The sequence below is a fragment of the Argiope bruennichi genome, chromosome 8 (assembly GCF_947563725.1).
Source record: "Argiope bruennichi chromosome 8, qqArgBrue1.1, whole genome shotgun sequence".
Lineage (NCBI taxonomy): Eukaryota > Metazoa > Arthropoda > Arachnida > Araneae > Araneidae > Argiope > Argiope bruennichi.
The window spans coordinates 13,226,233-13,248,298 of record NC_079158.1 but is presented as its reverse complement, the minus strand read 5'-3'; the positions used below and the strand labels follow the sequence as shown (position 1 = coordinate 13,248,298).

The window sequence follows — 22,066 nt, the reverse complement described above, 5'->3', positions numbered from 1 at the left end:
ATCCTCAACGCTCACTCGCTACAAGCGTTATAATTATCCGACACGATCCTCAACGCTCACTCGCTACAAGCGTTATAATTATCCGACACGATCCTCAACGCTCACTCACTACAAGCATTGCAATTATCCGACACGATCCTCAACGTTCCCTCGCCTCGTGCTTTACCCACACTAAACAACCCACAATATTTCCGACACTCTTCGGAAGACAATTTTACAAATTTGCATCTTAAAATCGAAAGAATGTCTCCCTAGATTTCAAAAAGCCAATGACTATTTCCCAATTTTTCAGAGCACCAAACATTCATCTACCACAGCTTCCATACCTCTACATGTTACCATTGTAACACTCAACAATAATTATAGTTGAATTTATCACTACCAAGACAAATCTTCTCGCATGGCTCATGATCCACGTTCCTTATTCTATATTTTATATAAATGAAATTTCATGATATATTACGCAAATAACGCGAATTACATAGGATTGTAAAAGTATTTGCTACCATTTTCGTGATTAAAATCCTCAGACGCAGCTTACCCAAATAATCCTACGCTTCGAACACTAGCCGTTGTCCTTCTTCCCCGGTGGTCTATCCTGCATTTCTCATTCATGACATCCGTCAATACCTTAAGCGCCGCTTCTCTTTGCTTCCTGGTGGAGGAACACGCAACTATCTGGAAACTGACCCTAACAAATATCCTTGTTTAAAATAGACCTGTAGCATACCATATACACGTTCGAACACAGTAGGGGCAGCTGTTACTAGGGTTTTTTTTTAAGGACGTCATATCTAATTATTTCTAGTTTAATATTTATAATCCACACGATATCTGAGAATACAGGAAAAAGAATTCACCTCTTTTACGATGGAAGAGTTTTAGACTAAAAATGTATTGGAAAACGTAAACTCATTTATAGTTATACATTTTATTTAACGACTGTCAGATCGATATTTGTATCTATTCTGCAAGATCTAGAAGGTAAAGGTGTGAATAACATTGCTAATTTTTTAACTGTAGGAATAGAATAACAGGTTCACATTCATAGATTTTTTTTTATCTAGCCCATTCATTTAATAAAATTTGGTTATTGTGTTTTAGACTAAAGCATCTTTTCAGATTGGAAAAATAGAATTTTGTCCATTTTTCATTCATTTCCAGGCGAAATAATGATGAAATTTTAAATACTCATTCACGGGGAAACTGTACTGTCTTAATATTTTCAGAAATGACTTGTCAATTATTCGACAAATTAAATATTTTATTTTTTACAACTGACCATCTGGTGAGCAATTTCAGAAAAGCTGATTTTAAAATATGACAAACTCAATAATATTTTAATTGTTAAGGCATTAATATGATCATAAAGATGCTTTATTAAATTTAATTTTTTAAAGAATATACTCTGAAAGTTGAATTATTTAAAGATGAATGGCAAATTACTAAAATCAAATTAGGAAAAGTCTTCATTTATTGTAAGCGATTTTGAAAATATTAACCTATCAGTTTTTCGAAATCCCTAAAAAATAGGTACACCAAAACGCCAAATTTCTTACATTTGTATAAATACTTCGTTATTTGCATCTTTTAAAAAGAAACGCCAAATCTTTTAAAAAGAAAATTCACCTTTCTTCTCATCTTAAAAGAATGATATTTCTGGCCATGAAACGATTCATTTTTGATAAATCAAGTGCTGTTCGGGTAATTAATACTTTCTTATTTTCTAAAACTTTTTATGGTAATTCGTTCACGTTGACCTTGCCAGTTTTGTCCTAAGTAAAATAGACCTTGTTTGTCGGTAAACCGGCTTTTCCCAATTCAAGTGTAGCTGATAGGCACATTAATATTTATATTTTCTTAAATTCCATATTAAGTGTAAATTAATATTGAAGTCAAAGTTTATATAATAAAGAAAAATTAATATTTCTCTACTTTAAATGCTATTTTTACATGCATGAAATTGATCAAAATAATCAAGAAGTTTCGAGAGCGAAATCTCAAATGAGTGATTAGCACCAAACACAGTAATGAGAAGTATTAAATTTCGAAAATTTTGGATCTTGAATTCTTTAAAATCTAATTCTGAGAAATTCTCAGATTTCTAAACTCGTAAAAAATATTCATTCGTGCCGAATTCGATGTGGTAAATACCCGAAATTATGCATTAAATATATTTGTAGCAGAAATATCGCAATTTTCCTAAATTGTCATTTAATACGATATGAAATCTCTAGTTCTACAAAACTTAACGCCCAACAAATGGCTTGCAAAATTCTTGAAACTTGCGTTATTCCTTTTTATAATTGCATTCATCTTTCTAGAGTAACTATCAATAAAAAAATTATCTTAGAAATAAATTATGCAGTTCAATTGATATTGCTAAAACTTGCAAGTTATACAATCCGAGTTTGATTTTCAGTGTTTAATTTTTTAATCCATTTTTAAAATCGAAATTGCAATCATTCTTTGGTCTTCAAATATGTATTTTTCTGAATTATGATTTCAAAGAGGTCTGAAATGTTATTGCCCTTAAGGTCGATGATTATTTTCAATATTTTTTATTCCCCGAATCAAAACAGAAAAATTTAACAGATGTCTTTCTCTCCGATTTCTATTGTTTTTATTAACTTTCCTTTTTAATGATTAGATGCGATCACTTTCCTGGAAAAATTTAATTTAGCGTCACTCGCGATATCCTTCAACTATATAATGAATATATATTTATTGCGAATATCAATGAGAAAAAATTAAAAATGTAACCGAAGTACAGTGCAGGAGGGAAGGGGTGAGGCCAAATCTTAACAGGAAGGAGGGGTAATGAAAGGACAATTTATAACGTGGGGGGGGGGAAGAGAACGTCAAAGATTAGCAGGAAATCAATCATTAAATTTCTATTGAAACAAATTATCCAAAATTGCCTAAGACGCTTAATTAGTTATTGAATTTTCCAACACCTTTAAAGGAATTATTTCCAACGAAAAAAATCCTTTAGTTAATAATTTGGCAATAATTTTTAATATATTAATTAACTACTAAATTTTGAAAAATGCATTACATTATCTTAATTTAATCTAATTATTTGTAATTAATCTTAAAACTATCCGAGTCCTTAATATTCCAAAATCATGTGAGTTTACTTATCGTGCGATGCGATTTCGACTGTAAATTGCGATGACGTTGGTACACGGAAGCATCATGGCACCATACATCGGTTACTTTGCTAATGGCCAGCTGCATCCACCACTGAAATTTGAGGCCCCAACTTGCAAGTTCTGCTAGTTTGCTACACAAATTAGTTTAGCTTGAAATCGCAGGTGTCTTGACTTGAATCCTGAACAGAATTAGACGTATGGTTACCCTTCATCTTGAAACTGTCTTCTTAAAACAATGGAGCTGGAAAGAAAAAAAATCCGTTCATTATTGAAAAGAGAAGACACAGACAAGACTTGTAGTTATTTTATATGTTCAACTACTATATTAAGAAACAATTTCAAATTTTAAATTCAACAAATGTTACAGCACATTAAAATTCAAACATCAATTGTGACTGCTACAACTAAAACATATTTCCTATATAGTATCAATATAATGATTTATAGGCTTGCATACTATCTGTAAATTATGACATAGGTGATAAAAAAATAGTTTGAAATGATATACATAATTGATCGTTGGACGTAGAGCCTATACATTTGACAAGAAATTAATTTTGGATAATAAGTGCTCATTGTAAAAGGAGTTATCAAAATTTTCATACTCGAAATTTCAAATTTCCTTTATATCTGTGAAATATATAACAAAAACATTCTTACATCACTTTGAACTGAAAAAATTATAATACCGATTTCATTTCCACATGATTATTTTAAATTTTAATAAATGATTACATGTTTTAAGTGTATTTTTACCATAATTCCTTTCAGTGCTTTAATTATTCGTTTTATGCTGACGTGCTCTGTCATTAAATAATTCGGTCATGCTGATACAGATCCAATTAGGTATCGATTTTAAAAATAGACAAATCCTAAAACTATCATATGCTGCGAAGTTTTAGACTACGGTGTGATTTTTTGAGTAAGGGGGCGAATACAAATTCTTCAGCTTGTGCAACTGAGGACTACGGAGAGGGGAGGGGAAGAATTCCGTTAATTAGAAGTTTAGCTTAGGTACCAGGTCCCATTTCAAAGCAACACAGATTATTGTCGAATCTGAAAAAGTATTACAATCGAACTCAAGATTTTAACAGATCTGGAAATTTCCGAACTTTCCGTGACCGGAAACCGTTTTGGGAATAATGACTGATTTGAAAACTATAACAAAATTATGCAAATTCAGCAAATTTTTCAAAAAAAAATCCATTTTCAAGAATATTGTTCTGCTACTCGATAACTACAAAATGGGAAGAACTGAAGAGATATGGTTTAATATACAGATATATTTAGTGCCCGAATTGTAAATCTGTATCGAATTTGGGACTAAAGCTTAAGGCTGTTGAAATGCATTTGTCAAAGATTTAAACGTCTATTTGTTGGTACTTTTACATACATGCAAATGCGGTAACTCAAAAATAATGACTCAAATATGGAATATGTTCTCGAACCATATTTGACACGTAGACAAAAACGCAGTTCTGTGGTTTTTGATGTCATTCAGTCGGAATAAAGGCACCCTAAATATATAAAGCGGGTCTCAAAATTGAGAATACACCAATCGCTCTTCTTTTAAGGATACAAAAATGTAATAGAAATTTACCATTTAAGCTTTATATTTACAGAAATGTTAAGGAATGCATTAATAAATTGGATTAAAATACAAACGAAATCTTCAGAGTAATTTCATTACATAATTTTCTTGTGGTGAATACAATGTATTTAATGTCACAAAATTAAGTATATGTTTAAAGAATTTGTCGGTTAATCGACACTTTTAGTTGAAAAATTTCTTTAAAGTATATACAGTTACACTCAAAGTACATAAATATTTTTCACAAGTGCATTTTTTTTACAATAAATACCCTTGTTATGAATCTAGGAGAGGAATTTCCAGGAAGAGACCGAATAGAAATTTTGAGCGTTACTGTAAAGAGAAAGAATACGTTCAGTAAACAAAATCCAAAGTGCCCCAAAGATAATGTACATGCACTTATAAACAGCTATTCTTAATAAAGTTATTAGAGAAAAAATTCATCGTTTATGAACGAGGTATAACTTTGTAATTATCCAAAATTAATTTGTCACATGACGAGATAAAACAATTTTGTATCAAATGCAACATTTGTCCCAGACAATTTCTCACTACGCTTGCATGAGTCTTGTATTTATGTCGCATGAAACCTTTCTTCCCGTTCATGTATCCCATTAGGAAATATATCCCATTTCAGACTAGTTAGAGGATATAAGATATTAAGCGATATAAGATGAGTTTATTTTAAAAAATTATAAGATTGGCCGAGCCAAAACTCGCCAAAGTGGGCTTTTCTCCACTTCTTCCGCGGCACAGCACGTGGTAGGTTTTATAAGTAATAATTAGTAGATAAAGGAAGACTGTATACTCGTACTTACTCTTTCTTAGAAATCTGTATTCCATTTCAAACATTTCTACTTTTTAGAACTCGCATTCGTATCTGAGATAAAAGTCAATTGCCAATTCGTAAGGACCAACTATGCGCTAAAGTTTTGCAGTAATAACATATCAAGGAACAGAAGTACGCAACATGCTTGCATCTTAATTTTTTCCTCCGTTTGTCTATCCCACTTGCAGGCAGGAAAACCTGAAAGCATTATTTCATTTCCATAAGTTCATTGAAGAATGCAGTGGAATTTGTATAATTCGATGCTGACAATAAAAATTCGAATTCAGAAAACTAGTTTCTAAAAATGCAAACAGCAAGAGAAAAAATGAAAAGGACATTAAAAATTCGAATTAAGAGAAACTAATACCAAAAACGGTAATTGCAAGAGAAAATACATTTCTGAAATAAAACTACCAATGAATCTTACTTTTAATATCTAAAAATTTTAATAAAATATCTATAATAATTTAATGAATTTTTGTAATTTTAAAAATAATTTCGATAAATAAGCAAGTACTGTCATTAAACTTTATTCTGACAATTTCATAGTACAGTTTCAAAATAAGCAGTACAATTAATGCGTAATGTATTAAATAAGATACTCAAAAAATAAAACTACTTTGATGTTTTAAAATCTTTGAAAACGTAAAATTCTTCGAGTAATAAATTAATAAGGCGAATAAATTCAGGTCAAAAAATTTACTGAAGAACAAAAGATATGGTTGTTTAATAAATAGAAAACAACTTTTTTCACATTTTTTAATTGATTTCAGTCTAGCGAAAATTATTCTAAATTACAGGTGCTACTTTAATACTGTCATCCAAAAATTCAGAAAATCACAAATTCGATGCTCCGATAAGTTTGAATTATTTAGGTTCTACCGTATTCATTTCTTTTAAAAATTTTAAATACTCAACTACATAGCTTTTCGAATATCTTGATTTGTGAAACAGCAGTCAACACAAAAATAAAGTCTGAAAGCTTAAAAATTTAAAAATATTGCTCTGAAACATTAACAAGATTCGATGCTAATTTGAATATGTTCTGTCATATGATTTTGTAAATGAGATGAAAGTAAAAAATTAGATTTTGAAAAGTAAAACAAAGGAAAAACTCAATGTCTTGGATCACCGAGGAAAATGCCTATTTTGCTTGTTTAATTATCAGTCTCTACGTTGACTGCATTACGATTAACTTCGAAACCTATCCCATTAATATTAGCAACTTCATTTATTACCTGAATCAAATTTTGTGCGTTTTAAGATTTGTGTTTGTACATTTTGTAAATTATACTATGTGAAAAATTAGAATAAGAAGGGAAAATAAAAAGAATCTCGTCACTATAAGTTCTTGAAAGTAAAATAATTATTGTATTAATGAATAACCAAATACATATGGTTTTCACAAGAGTTATTTTCTAAATATAATAACGACAATTTTTTTTTTCTTTTAACAGTAAAAGCTTATAATATCACCTCATTATAAATCAATTAAAATTAATTAATTAATAAACATTACCACCTAACTTATGAACAAAAAAAAGCATCGTACCTTGTTATTATTAGTTATGCACATACTAAAACTCAGTTTCCAAAATTTAAAGTACATGACAAAGATATTACACTAACACCTAAGGGGAAAGACTTCACTGAATATCTAGCGTGACGAAAACCGAAATGAATCTGAAAATAGAGACGATAGAAGAAATTCTCATTTCAAAAATGTAGCCCCCGTTTATGACAAGAGATTGACTGAAGTCAATCACAGTTCTCTTCTTCCGAAAATTCCCAGAAGACATCGAAATTTCTAAAAAAAAAATTGCAAGGTTTGGTATTTGAATTCAAACTTAACAAGATTCATATACTAACATACTAAAAGATGACGGATGATTTCAAAAGGCATAGAAAACAATTTAAAAGAAATTATATAACCAAATATAATCATATATAAAGATAAATAAATCAATTCAGGTAGAAATACAGGAAAATGAAGGAACTTATCATCTATCTTTAGTTCAAAAGTTACGGTAGCATGGTGATCATCGGTTTTTGTGCCGAGGGATTCCGGGTTCGAACAGATTTCTTCGGCGATAAACCTTCGTACGTGTAGTGTAAAGCTCTATATTCTGATAGAGTTGGAATTTTTTATTCCTAAGTATTGAATTGTGATTAATAAATGCCCACGATAGAAACATGAAATTCGGTTTGTAGTTTGTTACCAAATTTATTTATTGAATTTTCGATTCGATCAATCGGACAGATAAATTTTATAAAGTATACGGGATTGTTTTCTCTAAACAAAGAATTTCAACAAAATAATGTTTTGGCAGCAAAAGAAAAAATTGTAGAATTTAGAATTCTGAATTGGCTGGAAGTTCTTGAAATGCATGATAATTTTAAGATCTTTTTACACGTAGGTTGGCATGCAGTTTGTAAACAAAGTGAAGATAAAGGTGGGTTTACACGAGGCTAACAGTTGCGCCCAATTGTTGTCTCTCTCCTGTTGTCCTTGTATTGTCCCCGTGTGAACAGTTGAGACAACGTCGATGGAACAATGGCTAATAGTTGTCCCGACGGGATAACCATTTGCCACTGTCCCGTTGCAGTCATGTGATTTTCCTGAAGTAGGCGTGACCTTCTATTGCGCGCAATAGTTGGCTTCGTGTGAACCCACCTTAAGAAATAACGTATTTCCAGCTGGGTAGCTACCAAGTGGCGATAGGCTGAAACTAGGTTTGGTTTAGTTATATTAACGTCCCGTAGTGCCGGCGTCCTGGCATAGAGGTAGCGCGTCTTCCTCGTGATCTGGGCATCCTGGGTTCGAGTCCCGGTTCGGGCATGGTTGTTCTTCATCTGTTCTATCTGTGAGATGTGTGAATGTGCCCCCCTGTAAAAAGGGGTTGTGCAAGCGAATATGATGTGTGAGTAGCTAAGACGTACTCTCGGCCCTAGTTGGCGCTACTAAAATAAGAGACGCTCCCTTAGCTTAAAATCGCTGACTTCGTCAACGCACTTGTCCATGTCAAGTGCCATTAGAAACAACAACAACGTCCCGTTGTAAAGCAACATTAGGGCTATTTTGGGACGGACCTCGTAATTTTGAACCGCGGTCAGATGACGAGGCTGAAACTAGGATACAAGGAGGTAAATTAAAATAAATTCTATAAATTCTACCTTTTCTTCTTAGTCGTAAAAAAAAGTTCTTAAAAAATAAATTCTACAAATTTTAAGATGTTAGGATAATAACATTTTACTAAGTGTAATTGATCAGACTGTTTTATGAAGACAATTTAATTATTTGTAAAACTTAACATCTACGTATGTACAGGTAGCATTATTGAGTAGTCTGGAGTTAGATAAATGATAATAAATACTTATTTATAAAGTTCACGGAATAAAAAATGTAAAGCTTAAGTAAAGCATAAACATATTTAAACTGTGCCGAAATATGAAACTAAATTGACCTTCATATTTAATGAGATCTCATAATTTTTATTTCTAGGGACGAATAATCCCTAAAATCACTTGCGATGAGGCGTGCGGAAACCACTCATTGCAAAAAAAAAAAAAAAAAAAAAAAAAAAAAAGGTGAAAAATGAGTACTATAAAGAGCATTTATTTGTGAATTGTGCTTTCAGTTACAAATAAGGATGTTTAAGGAATTAACATTTAAAATTTTCACCATTTGAGCACATAATTATGAATCATAAAAAAAATAAAAGATAGCTATTAAAATTTATTTCATTGTTTCTAATTCAATCCTACAATGTGATAGTTTCCTAATATTTTGTAATAAAATTAAAAATATATATATATATATATATAGCTTAAATTATGTTTATTTAAAATATACGGGTAATTTCTTTATAAGATGCAATATATTAAGTCTGTCATTTCTTTATAAGATGCAAAAATAATTGAAATGTATGCCAGTACAATCATAAACTGTCATAATAAATGCGACTGTATCAAACGTCATCGACTTTTGAAGCCTACTGACCAATAAATGTTTATTTGATTTGGGGCTGCTATCTCCAATAACATATTCGTATTTTGTAGCAGATTCGAAAATAAACTCGACTAATTTCATTCTCTATAAATTAATCTAAGTTTTTCATCAAGCGAAAGACCAACAAAGGATCTAAAATTTTAAATTAATATCTTTTTGTCTTTATTATCATGTGAATATAAATGGATTCTATTCATGTTCGAGACATACACGTCAAACCTACCCAGTAGAATAAATTTTGAAATCTATTAGATATCATGCAGAAAGGAAAACTTTAGCATAAAATAAATATTTAAAATGATTAAGTAGATGCGAGTATCTTGTAAGTGTTGTGTCAAATGAAATAAATTCGTTGTCTGTCTTATTTCAATACAAGACAATTTTCTCCATATATTGGAGAATGAAGTCGTACTGAGTGCTTTATGTCCGATATATGTGCCTGAAGTCACAATCTGTGATCAAGAAGTCACGCGGGATAAATGCAATTAAATGACCATCGTGAGTTACAACTTAAACTTGTCGTAGCTCTAATAATACTCTTATATTCGTTTAGAGTAGATGTTTTCATGGTTCAGCACGAAAGCTGAGTTGATCTTTCCAAATGTTGGTAAATTAACACGTTCTTTCCATGAATCATGCCTGTGCTTTGAACCATTATTTAATAAGATGCTTACTTTTTTATTATCTCTTAATTGTATTAGAGAAGAGAATATCTAATTAGATAGTAGGTGAGAATCACAGGCGATTCACATGATTAACAACGGGATAAAACAAGGAGATATAAATTATACAGAGGCGTGTTCTATTCGCATCAAATTCTACACTAAATAAGAACTTTTACTGCCATCCAAATATGGGAGACACGGAACTCGACTTGCTAAAATTACAATGTCCTCTTTCATCGAAAAAAAGGTGATCAATTTAATCCTATCAATATTGAATTATATTTATAACACAGATTCGCAAGAAAGATGTCTTTTGTTTTAGTCTTAAAATGGATTTATATAATATTTTCACTGGTAATTTCAAAACTTAAATCCATTTGCTTATTACATAATGGTTCTTCACAACAATCTTATAGTATAGAACATATAACTCAAATCAAAATATTTGGATATTTTTATTTTTATCTTATCCCATTTCAAATGCATTCTTTACATTTATATTGCAGCTTTGTCATAATTTAAAGCATAAATAGGCTCATAAAAACCATTCTAAATATCCATAGTAGTCTTTTCTTTCTTTCTTTTCTTATTAATTTGACGGTAACCGTTTCTCTTAATCATTCAAAGTATACGACAGACTTAACTGATAGTCATATACTGTTAACCACTGACAGTCTGTTTTCTTTGACCTCTCCTTTCTTTTATCTTTTTGTATTAGTGAAAATATTCATTTCACTTAAACGTTGCAGGAAAATGAACCGAATGGAGAAAATTAACTTCTAAACTCGTATCATATGGTAATATCTTAATAATTTCATCCACAGTAGAAATAAATTTCGGATCCCTCTCATTTCAAAGAAAGATAAATATGGCTAATTTGAAAGGCTTTTCTCTCTTTTGATATTATTTTGAGCTAAATTTTTCATTCCTGCTCCTCAATTTCCTGCAAACACTTCTTTTTTAACTTTACTCTTATAAACTTAGTCATTGTTCATAAAAACATTTGAAATATTTCGCTTTTATATTGTTATAAATATCCTTATATATTGGTTTATAAAATTTATTAGATCAAATTGAATATTTTGAGCCTTAGATTCCAGTATCTTCCTTTTTGATTACAATTTTCTTATATAAAATCTTTTGTCACATCTGTTCCAATTATAAAGAAAAACAGAACATGAAACAGTCTCTGGTGGAAACATAGATAACAATGGGAGGGAGGGGGAAGAAAACAGTAACGAACCAGCATACTATGAATTAGTTTTGACTAGTTCTGTTTGGCTTTACTATTGCGTATAATATAGTTTAAGTATCGGGTGTTTCAAAAATGACCGGTATATTTCAAAAATCAATAAAAACTAAACGGGCAGTGATAAAAATACACAGTTTGTTGCAATATGCTTGGGAGAACAGTAAATTTTCAGGCAGACAAACTTGCGAAATTAGTTACAATTTTCAACAACAGATGGCGCTGCAGTCTGGAAAAAATCTAAACTACGATATTTTCCAAATATCCACCATGCGCAGCAATAATATGGAGTAATCTCAGAATGAAATGAGCCGAAATCCGTGTAAACGTCTCAGGCGGGATGACTTCACATGCAGAATAGACATATTGCTTCAGTTGTTCAATTGTTTCTGGATTGTGGCGGTCACCTGATCTTTCAAGTGTCCCCACAGAAAGAAGTCGCAAAGGTTCATGTCCAGCGATTTCAAAAAATTTCAAACAGATCCTTTATTGTATCGCTTTTCGGCTCTTTGGTTACATTAAACTTTCATTGAAAACTTCGTATTGTTGCAACAACACTGTGTTCTACGCGGTGGAATTCCAACACCAGAAAAATCCTTTGTTCTAAGGAATAAACCATTTTTTCACAACAAGCTATCTGTGAACAGCACACGCTTAAAGCAGAAAGACGGCTTACAGAATGGCGAACTCAGACTGCGTTTTCTTCTATATCTTTTAAATCGCCTGCAGCGCCATCTGTTATTGTAAATTTTAACCAATTTCGCAAGTTTGTCTGCTTCAAAATTTACTGTTGTCTCCAGTATATTGCAACAAACGGTGTATTTCTATCGCTGTCCGTTTAGTTCTTATTGATTTTTGAAATATACCGGTCATTTTTGAAACACCCGATATTACTTATTTATTTTACTGAACTAGTATTTTTTTCCACTACAGAATTTATAAAATGAACAATTTATTATTTAAAATCCGCTCTACCAAATAATTTTATACTCATTTTAAAATTGCAAAATTTGTGCTTATAAATAGCGTCATAGTGAGAATTATGTGTGCGGCTGAATTATTCTTTTTCTAGTAATTATCATCTAAAAAGCTATAAAAATTCTAATTTTTAGACAAGATATTATCTATCATAGAATTTACTTAATTTTTTTGATTAATCAACATAATATTGTGTCTGATTGATGTTTTATAAAAATGCTATGTAAATGGGTCTGAGAAAATTTTCTTACAATGAAACGGCTTCAGAACTGGACACGGCTGAGCATATTCCCTTTCCTTACCCGATTTCATGTATGGAAGAAAATCGGGCAATATCATTGGTTCGTACCACCGCTCACTCTGCTAAGAGAATGTGACGTCATTACGTGCAAACTTTGATGTAGTTTCAGTTCGTATTATTGTACTTCGTAATTTCCAAAGAACGAATTTGCCTTTGTGATTTGTTTTGTAATTATTTTCCCTCTCTCTCTTTTTACCTTTTACTTCCCGATTAAATAGATTTGTCTGAAAATATAACAGCAGAGAAATTGCGAAAATGAAATTGCTGGAAACAATGAAACAGTTTCCATTAGGTGCAACTTAAAAATCCATGGATGATATCAAAGAATGGGTGAAAGAATTTGGAAATTCAGCAACAAATACTAAGTAGAAAATCAAGAAAAGATTTATTTGCTAGTAAGTTAATTTACGAAATTAATTTTAGCTTTCCTTGTATAATTAGGGGATTAATTTTAGCTTTAAATTTTAGAAATATATATTTTAAGTCTCTTGGTGGACTCTTATGAAGTGCTTTTTTATTGGCATTATTACAGGAAAAAATTAGTATGCCAACATAGTTCAGGTAAAAGTGACTTTTAGTGTGCACCCAGCTGCGCCAACAATGCCAAGTCGCCAATAAAGGTGGCGGACAAAATAAAAAAAATACTTCCGCGGAACAGTTAAGGTTACCATTTCCCACCATCTAATTAGGACTTTTTACTGATAAGTATTTTTTTTCCATACTGCCCGGTGCCTTCTACAGATGCCTTCGGCATCTGTAGAAGGCACCGGGTAGAATTTTTTAACTTAAAAAAAAACATCCTACGGTTTCGCTAGCAGCGGGAGCGGGAACCTAGTAGCTTCGCTAGCACATTGAACATAAAGACTGTGTGGATAACAGAAACAGTACATAACCGAAAGAAAAGAAAAAACGGAGAAAATAAGCAATCGGAACATTCTCCATACAAAATTTCAAACAAACATACTTTTCCCAACTTCATCAACTAGTAAAAAAATATATTCCACTCACCCTTCATCCATTCTGCCGGTTCGATATCAAACCACTCTCAATACAAAATTTCAAACAAGCATCCTTCCCTAACTTCATCAACTCATAAAATATATGTATATGCATATTTAACTCACCCTTCATCCATTCTACAGGTTCGAAATACTCCCGACATAACAAATTATGAAGGTAACCAACCGAAATAACGCCAAAAGAATTACGAGAACTGCGAAGAATTCCATTGCCGATGTCTTTTAAAGTGAGAATTCAGACGATTTTTTTAAAGCGCTTACTAACAATTAAAAATTGCAAAAGAATAAATATTTTCTGTTTGTATTCACATTAAAAAAAAAAAAAAAGAGAAGAAAATAACTTTTAATTATAAGCTTAACTTTCTTTATTTAATAAACTCTTAATTATAATAAAGAACAGAATTAAAATCTATATTCGATATTATTTTAATATTTTTAATTTAACATTTGTCATAATGTAATTGTAGTTTATGTACAACTCAACCATTGCAAAAAGTAGTAAACAAAACAGCAGTACGGTTGCTATAAGATGGATCCGATGGGTTGCAATTTTGGCGACAAACAGCTGGTGCACACTAATCTTCACTTAGGCCAGATGATTTTCTAACAGTGGGCTAATTTTAATTAATGGTTAAAAATTTGCAATTTTTAGGAATTAAGTTTATATTTTAAGTTTTTATCTGTAGTATAAAAATTGTTGGAGATTTTGTTTATTATTTGGTACAGTTATAACATATTTATTTCCAGAATTTGACAGTGTAATCAAATTATCTCTACTGGGATGATAAATATATGAAATGTGAATTTATATATTTATCCAAAAAAAAATTTGTCATTCATAATATGCATAAAATAAAATTCTTGATAAGTTCAGTATTTTGATTAAAACTAATAATTTAGGCCAGATTTTCATAATCGAAATTATCTAGAGTTTATATTTATTCTGATCTTATATACAATAAATGCTTTATTTGAATAATCATTTTTACAAGTAAATACTTTTAGGATTTTAATCTATAAATCCAATATCTGCATCAGATCATCTTTTTTCATTTGATAGGAGTATATCAGTTCCAAATTTTAACTTTGAATCTTTTCAGAAGGGATTAACTGGTATCATCATTACTATTCCATTTCATAAACACAGTCTTATGACTGCTGAAATTTTAAGATTTCTTCTTGCAAAAGACTGTAGAGAACAGTTTGAAGATTATTTTGGTGATGGCATGGGGCCTGCAGAAGCATCCAAATTTTTATATTTCATATCTGTGTTTAATATTGAATTAAAACATTTGTGATTTATATATATCCATTAACATTTATGTTACAGTTTAAAATGCAACGATAAACTAGACCAATAAAGTGCAAATTGCTTCAGTAATTGGCTATGATTTAAAAATTATGATAGAATAAACAAAAAGGTTATGTTTAATTATTTTATGAGATATACTGAGTAATTTTATTTAAATGGCTGAAAAAATATAGAAAATTTGATATTTTTAGAAAAAAGATGCACTCATAATGTGTTCAAGGAATATCTATAGTGAATAAATGTTATTGTCAGTAAATATAATTTTATTATATATTCTCTACCTTGTAGGTTGCATATGTCTTTAGATCATTTAACACTTCTTGAATTTTTTTATTATTATTACTATTCATGTTTGTGGTAAATACTTTCCTCTAGCTGAAGCAAAATAAAAAACATCAAATAATTTATTTGGCATTTGGAGAAGGGATCAATTGATTTTTACCAACCATTTCAATTAGATGGATGCAAAATTCTAACAATTAATAGGGACAGAGAATCTCTTGAAGGAATTCCCGCTTTAACTTCCGAGTTACTTCATGCTACAATAAACCATTCTTCATATTATAATATTCATTCATACAATAATAAAAATTTACAGAAAGAAGAATTGTATGAAAAATTAAAGAAATTATTTAGAGATAATTTAGAAATTTGATTCTTCTGAATAAGGTTATAAACTCTTGTTATATGCTTTTTTATTTTTAATCAGTTGTGTGTTAAGTGACAACTTTTAAAATTTGAAAGTTTTTCTGTAACATAAACTGTTAACAAATTAGAAGAATATTTAGTTCTGTACTTTGCATGTACAAGATAATGCTACTTGACTAATTTTAGAATCTTAGTAAATACTTTAAAAAAATTAATGATACAAAAATTAAAAAGTAAAATCTTTGAAATTTTTCTAGAAGCATGTTATTCTGCATAAAAGAATTTCTACATTTAGGAATTAATAATCGGATATATTTTTCAAAACAAAATCTTACTTTTTTTTTTCTTTTTAAATTTTTATAGTTATTATAGGAAGGGTATTTATAAATAAAGGTTGTCCATGAATTGTAGATATCTATCTAGAAGTTCTGTGATAGAGAATTTTAAAACTGTGGTATTAAAATAAATAATATTAATACAACAAGAGTGCTCTGAAGTTACGACTGATTTTCTGTAACTTTTTTCCTCATTAGTTTTCGAGAAGGCTGAAATGTGTTTAGAAAAGTATCATCTGAAAGATAATAAGGAAAAATACTAACAACTCTTAATATTAATGTTCCTCTAAGTGAAAAGGATGGAGTAGCCATAAGAGTGCAACCTACATCCATTGCCTGAAGAGCTGTTAGAATTACAAAAGGCAATAAAACACTAGCATATGGTCATGCATCTAAAGTGTTTCAAGTTCTCCCTCAAAAGAAAGCATAAACTTGTGCAAAATATAAAATATCAACCTAATCTAAAAAATTTACGTTGAATATTTTCTTGAAAAAGCTTTGAATGATTTATTTTATTTCTTATATGCATATTGCACAATTAAAAAGCTTAAATTTATCACAATATTTATTTGTGTATTTCCTCTACTTGGAATGTAAAATGTCATAAGAAAAATGTTTTACTTGCTACTGTATATAGATAATATCAGCAATGGGAAAAAAAGTATATTGAGTTAGTATCCAAGTTGCTGGAAATATTTCTAGAATTTATTAAGGGATAGAAAAGCTTTTTATTTCTATTTTCACATTATATATTTTGCTGATAAACAATGTTGTACATATGTTTGAAAGGGTTGCTTCCTGTCATTTGTTAAGAAATTGTATGTTTAAATTCTCGATAAATAATTTTCTCATGGAATTTTTTTAAAATGTTATACTATTGTTTATATTAATGCTTAAAAGTATAATAAATAATTTTCCTTTCAAAAATAGTAAATTAACTGAAAGTTGTATTTCTTATAAAATTACTCGAAATTGTCTTTTTAAATAGTTACACTATATTTTCTTCTAAATTTGTTATAAAAATGTAAGCATTGTTTTCTTTGGTATAATGTTATTATTCTAGTAAATCTATATGCTAGGTATGAATATTATCATTTTCTTCTCTATTATAGCTTTCTCTGATTGCAATTGTAAATATAAATGCTATTTTCTTGCTTCAGTCAAATGAAATTTAAATAAGTTACAGTTATTGCAGTACATCATTTGTTTAATTTTGTAATATTGATTTTTATGTATGAAAATGCCAGTAAGATTTTTCTAGTGTTAAATATGTATTTGTTTTTTTAATTTGTTCATTATGAATAAACTTAACCTTTTTCAAAGAAAAAGGTGGGCCATAAATATTTTAGTAAAAATGAAGTACTATTTAGTATATACAAATATAAACCAAAAGATTTTTTTTAATTGGGAAATTCATGATTTTTACAGGCCTGATAGATTTCTGGATCAAATCATCCAAAATATAATTTTTTTTTCATTCTTGACATTAATGATTTTTTTGTGTGTAATGATTCTATAGTAATTTTAATATTTCAAGAACTTTTTATACAAATTTAATCATTTTATTGTCCAATTAATCATACTTATTTTACACCTTGGTGTACATTAATTTATGAAGATCAACTTTTTTTGTTTCAACCCTAGACTGTATAATTTTATATTATTTATTAAAATATTTTTTTATTATATTAATATAATAAAAAAATTATTATTTATAATTTATTTTATTTATTTAAAATGTATCATAAACATAGCAAAATAAACTTTGGAATCTTGTCATCCACTATAGGTAAACATTCATCACATATTTAAAAATTCTGTTCTTAAAATTTTGCAAATTTCTTTGCTCTATTTTTTTTTTTTTTTTTAACTTTTGTATATTGATGCTTTATGGTCTATTTACTTACTTTCATAAAATGATTTATTGAGATTACTAAAAATTCTTTTTGATAGTTATTTAAAGAGTATTTAAAGATTGTCAGTTAAAAATAGCTGAGGGGGTGAGGGATAAGTTTATTTTACTCATTTGACTGTGCAGCAACTACATATTTGTATTATTAACATTTTTTGAATTTTTAAAAAATTTAAACTGTTTAATAAAGTTGCAGATTTTTTACTGGAAAAATGAATGCTTTGTGTCAAAGAAATTCAATTAGTGTTTCTAAATTGATTTTTAAATTTTTAACTAATTTTAAATTGTTACATTATCTATATTTCAATATTTTTATAAACATTTGAGGCATTAAGAAATAAAAATTAAAGAAAGTGTGCTATGCAGGATTAAACTGGTATCACTGCAATAATCCAAGATCTTTTATTATTGAAACGTCCTCCCGCTGGTGTGGTGTGGTGTGGAGAGGGGTTGCCAGCTCAGGTGTCATCCTCGTCATCTGACCGCGGTTAAAATTACGAGGTCCGTCCCAAAATAGCCCTAGCATTGCTTTACAACGGGACGTTAATATAACTAAATTAAACTAAACTTTGATTATTGATAAATGGAGCAGAAAATGTAAGTCAGTAGTACAATAAGCACAGCATTAAAATAAATGATGCATAGAAATTTATGGATTTAAGAGTTTGTTACTTTTGAATAGTATAAAAAATCTGCTAAATATCAGAGAAAATTATGATAGGATATGCCTTAAATCTACCAAAACACTTTTAGCTATCTATTAATTTCCTTTGATGTGATAGCACAAAAGAATTCAACACAGAAAGAATCAAGATGAGTGTATTATTCATCCCAAAGGAAAGGCTAAAACTACTTACTACTATATAAGCAATTTATTTTTTAGAAATTAGACATATAAACTATTAGCTGATAACCTGCTGTTCCTTGGAATACATTTATGCTTAATATTTTTCATGTAAAATCTAATTTTGTATAAATTATAATGCAAACAATCCTTTTATTACTTTGCACAACGTGATTGATTGCCTTGTTTATTTGTGTTTATTGGAAGATGATATAACATTTTTATCCTTTCTTTCAGCTTTTCAGAAACTGTTAACAACTTTAATTCAATTATTCTCAAAAATAAATAGAAAATTCAAAAAATTGTGGCAGAATAGGTCAGAGTTACATATTTTAAAATTGTCTGCGTTAAATTAAAAAAGAAAAAAATTACGATTCTCGAAAATGACTTAACTTTGTTAAATTGGATGGAAATGATTTTAATGTTACTGAAAATTAAAAATTCTGCATTTTAACATTAAAATATTTCTTGTAAGATAATTCTCTCCGTAGTTACTTTTGAAAAGCGACAGATCTTCAGTTAATTACTAATTAATTAAATAATATTTGTGTTTTGAAAATTTAATGTTTTTTTTTATTTTTCTTGTCATAAAGAATTAGCATGCAAAGTTTGGTTGAAATCGGCCAGGGCGTTTAGTCGGCCAGGGCGAATCTCTCTCCCAGATGTGGGAGAGAGATTCATAGACACGACTTTCGTTCATATCAAGATAACATTTTGTAAATTTGCGACACAGTAAAATACTTTCTTATTTAAGTAACAGGAAAATATTATTAAAAATGATTATTAAACGAAAAATTATAATGAAAAATACAGATGGCAAATAACAATGTATGTGTGACTAAGATATATAACATTTATCGCAAATCCAAGTTGTGCCGAAAATCTATGCGAGAGCAAGCATGACGTCACCGAAGGAGCGAACCAATGATATTGTCCGATTTTCTTCCATGAAATAGATTGGGAACGGGAATATGTAGACAGAACATGTATTATTGTATTTTGCTGCTGCCATCTATAGGAAAAAATTAAAAGTATATTTTCACTCCAATTTCATTGCTTTTTTTTTCACTTATAATTTCAAGTTAAAAGAAAATATTTTATCGATATGTTTATTTGATAATGTTTCCGCATGATTTTTCTTATTCATATTTAGTAAATAAACATAAAAAAAGAGGGTTGATAGCTATCGTTTCAATTGGAAATTCTTTTTACTTTAAAATTATGAAAGTTTAAGAATAAGACAATTTTGAATAATATTAAACTATTTGATAAATCGAAGTACAAAAATTATAGAAGAAAGCGTCATCGTTTTTAAAAATGAATTTCTGCATTTATTTTTGCAAACGCGCATGTGATTCGAAATATACTTAACACAGATGATTTATAGCTCGAAGATCTTCAAACACATACTTTTAATGTTTTAATTTTTCCCGATTTCTTTGAAAAAGAAAATATAATAAAAGATGGGAGGGCACTGAATATGCTAGCATATATTGTGTCTAATATGTGTAAAGGTGGTACTATGGTTGAGCTTAAACATTCATGCTAATATTGTTTATTTGTTTGGATGGGACAGTTGAGAAATAACTAATTGAAGTTATAATAAACAATCTGTTCAAGCAATCCGTTTTGTGCATTGTTTGTTATTCAGAAACTAATTAATGCAGAATAAACTGTAAATGCCTGTTGCTATAGAAAGGTTTTCTCTATAAGTGCGAGAAATATTTTTTCATACAAGACGTCGTTTTGATATTGAGAACGACACAAACTCTTTTTCAAGTAGCAATATCCGATTTCAAATAAATATCTACATTCTTCAGAGTAAAATAGCAGGAATGCATATAGAATTTTGAAATTTTGAGTAAACGGTTTAAGCGTTAAAATTAATTGAAATTTTAAATTCTCAATGTTAAATGATAATTTTAGTTTTTTTTATACATTAAAAATATTATGAATCTCTAATAATAATTCTTTTTTTGCATCAAAATACTCATTAAAACAGACAAAAGTAATTTTTCTAAGTATAAAATGCATCGTATTTAATTATTAAACTTATAAGTCAATATTTGAATAGAAATCCAGGAAAATATTTATATCAATAGAAGGAGAAAAATCTAAAATTGCTCTGTCCGAAATTTTATCCGATTCCATGAAATAATTTTTATATGTCTCAATAGCAAAAATCTTTGAGATGAATGATTTTCATTTTCTTTGAGAGCATCTCAATTTTACAAAATTATTTAGCAAATTAAAAAATCGCTTAAACGGAACGGAAAGCAAAGCATGTCTTCAACGTTTAATATATAATATATATTTCTGAAATAAATGCAAATATTAGGAGGGAAAATCGATACCGGCAACAAATTCTACTTGATTTATATTTCAAGTAAAGTTTCATTTTGTACAAATTGTAAAAAGTATTTATGAGGTCTTTAATTGATGAAAAACACAAAGCATAATTAAGCTCAGAGAACAAATTAATACAGCGCTAAATACATAAATGATTAAACATCTTATAATAAAATACAAAAATATATTATTGTATGTGGATAATGCAGTATTATATTTTTACAAAATAACCCTTTTAAAAATGAAACAAAATTGTTTCTATGATTTCATTGTTCTTATTTAATAATCGTTTTGGCAATAAAAATATTAAGTATAACAAATTGTTAAAAGTGATTTAAAGTATCATTTGGTAGAAATTTGAGCATGCAAATCACTAGTATTGTATCACTTAGATTTCAGTTTCGAAGGAAAGTTTCAGGAAATAAGCATCTATTGGGTATTTTTTATTTGCCCCTAAAGGTTATTTTTTTAATTTGATCTTTTACTAATATTAATTACTAAAGTAATCCAGAATTTCTATTTTAAATGATGTGCCTAGAAAATACAAATTCAACCATTAATTTTACAATGAAATATTCAAATAAAAGCATATATTTTGATTTCTTTTTATAGTTATGTTTCATTGTTATTAACAGAGAACCTAAAAAAATATTTTCTTTCTTAGAGCAAAGTTGACGCATTAATTTATTAATGAAGTGAAATGAAATGAAAAAAAGTGTTAGCATAGTGATCTATTTTGTTTTACATATATTGAAATGTTCATTTTGTTTTTAAAAAGTAATAATAACGGTACATGTACCATAGTTTGGGAAATCATGCTTTACTACTTTTATTCATTTTCGAATCAGCGTATTTCAAATTAAAAATTCC

The 22,066-nt window shown here is 29.0% G+C and overlaps 1 long non-coding RNA gene across 1 annotated transcript; it reads right to left on the bottom strand.

Annotated features, from left to right (window-relative positions):
* Positions 1–3,279: 3,279 nt before the first annotated feature.
* On the bottom strand, positions 3,280–7,221 carry LOC129980498 (uncharacterized). Its single transcript, XR_008785238.1, has 3 exons — positions 7,128–7,221; positions 5,565–5,773; positions 3,280–3,396 (listed from the first exon to the last, which is right to left on the bottom strand). It is a non-coding gene; the product is annotated as an uncharacterized LOC129980498 (long non-coding RNA).
* Positions 7,222–22,066: the final 14,845 nt, after the last annotated feature.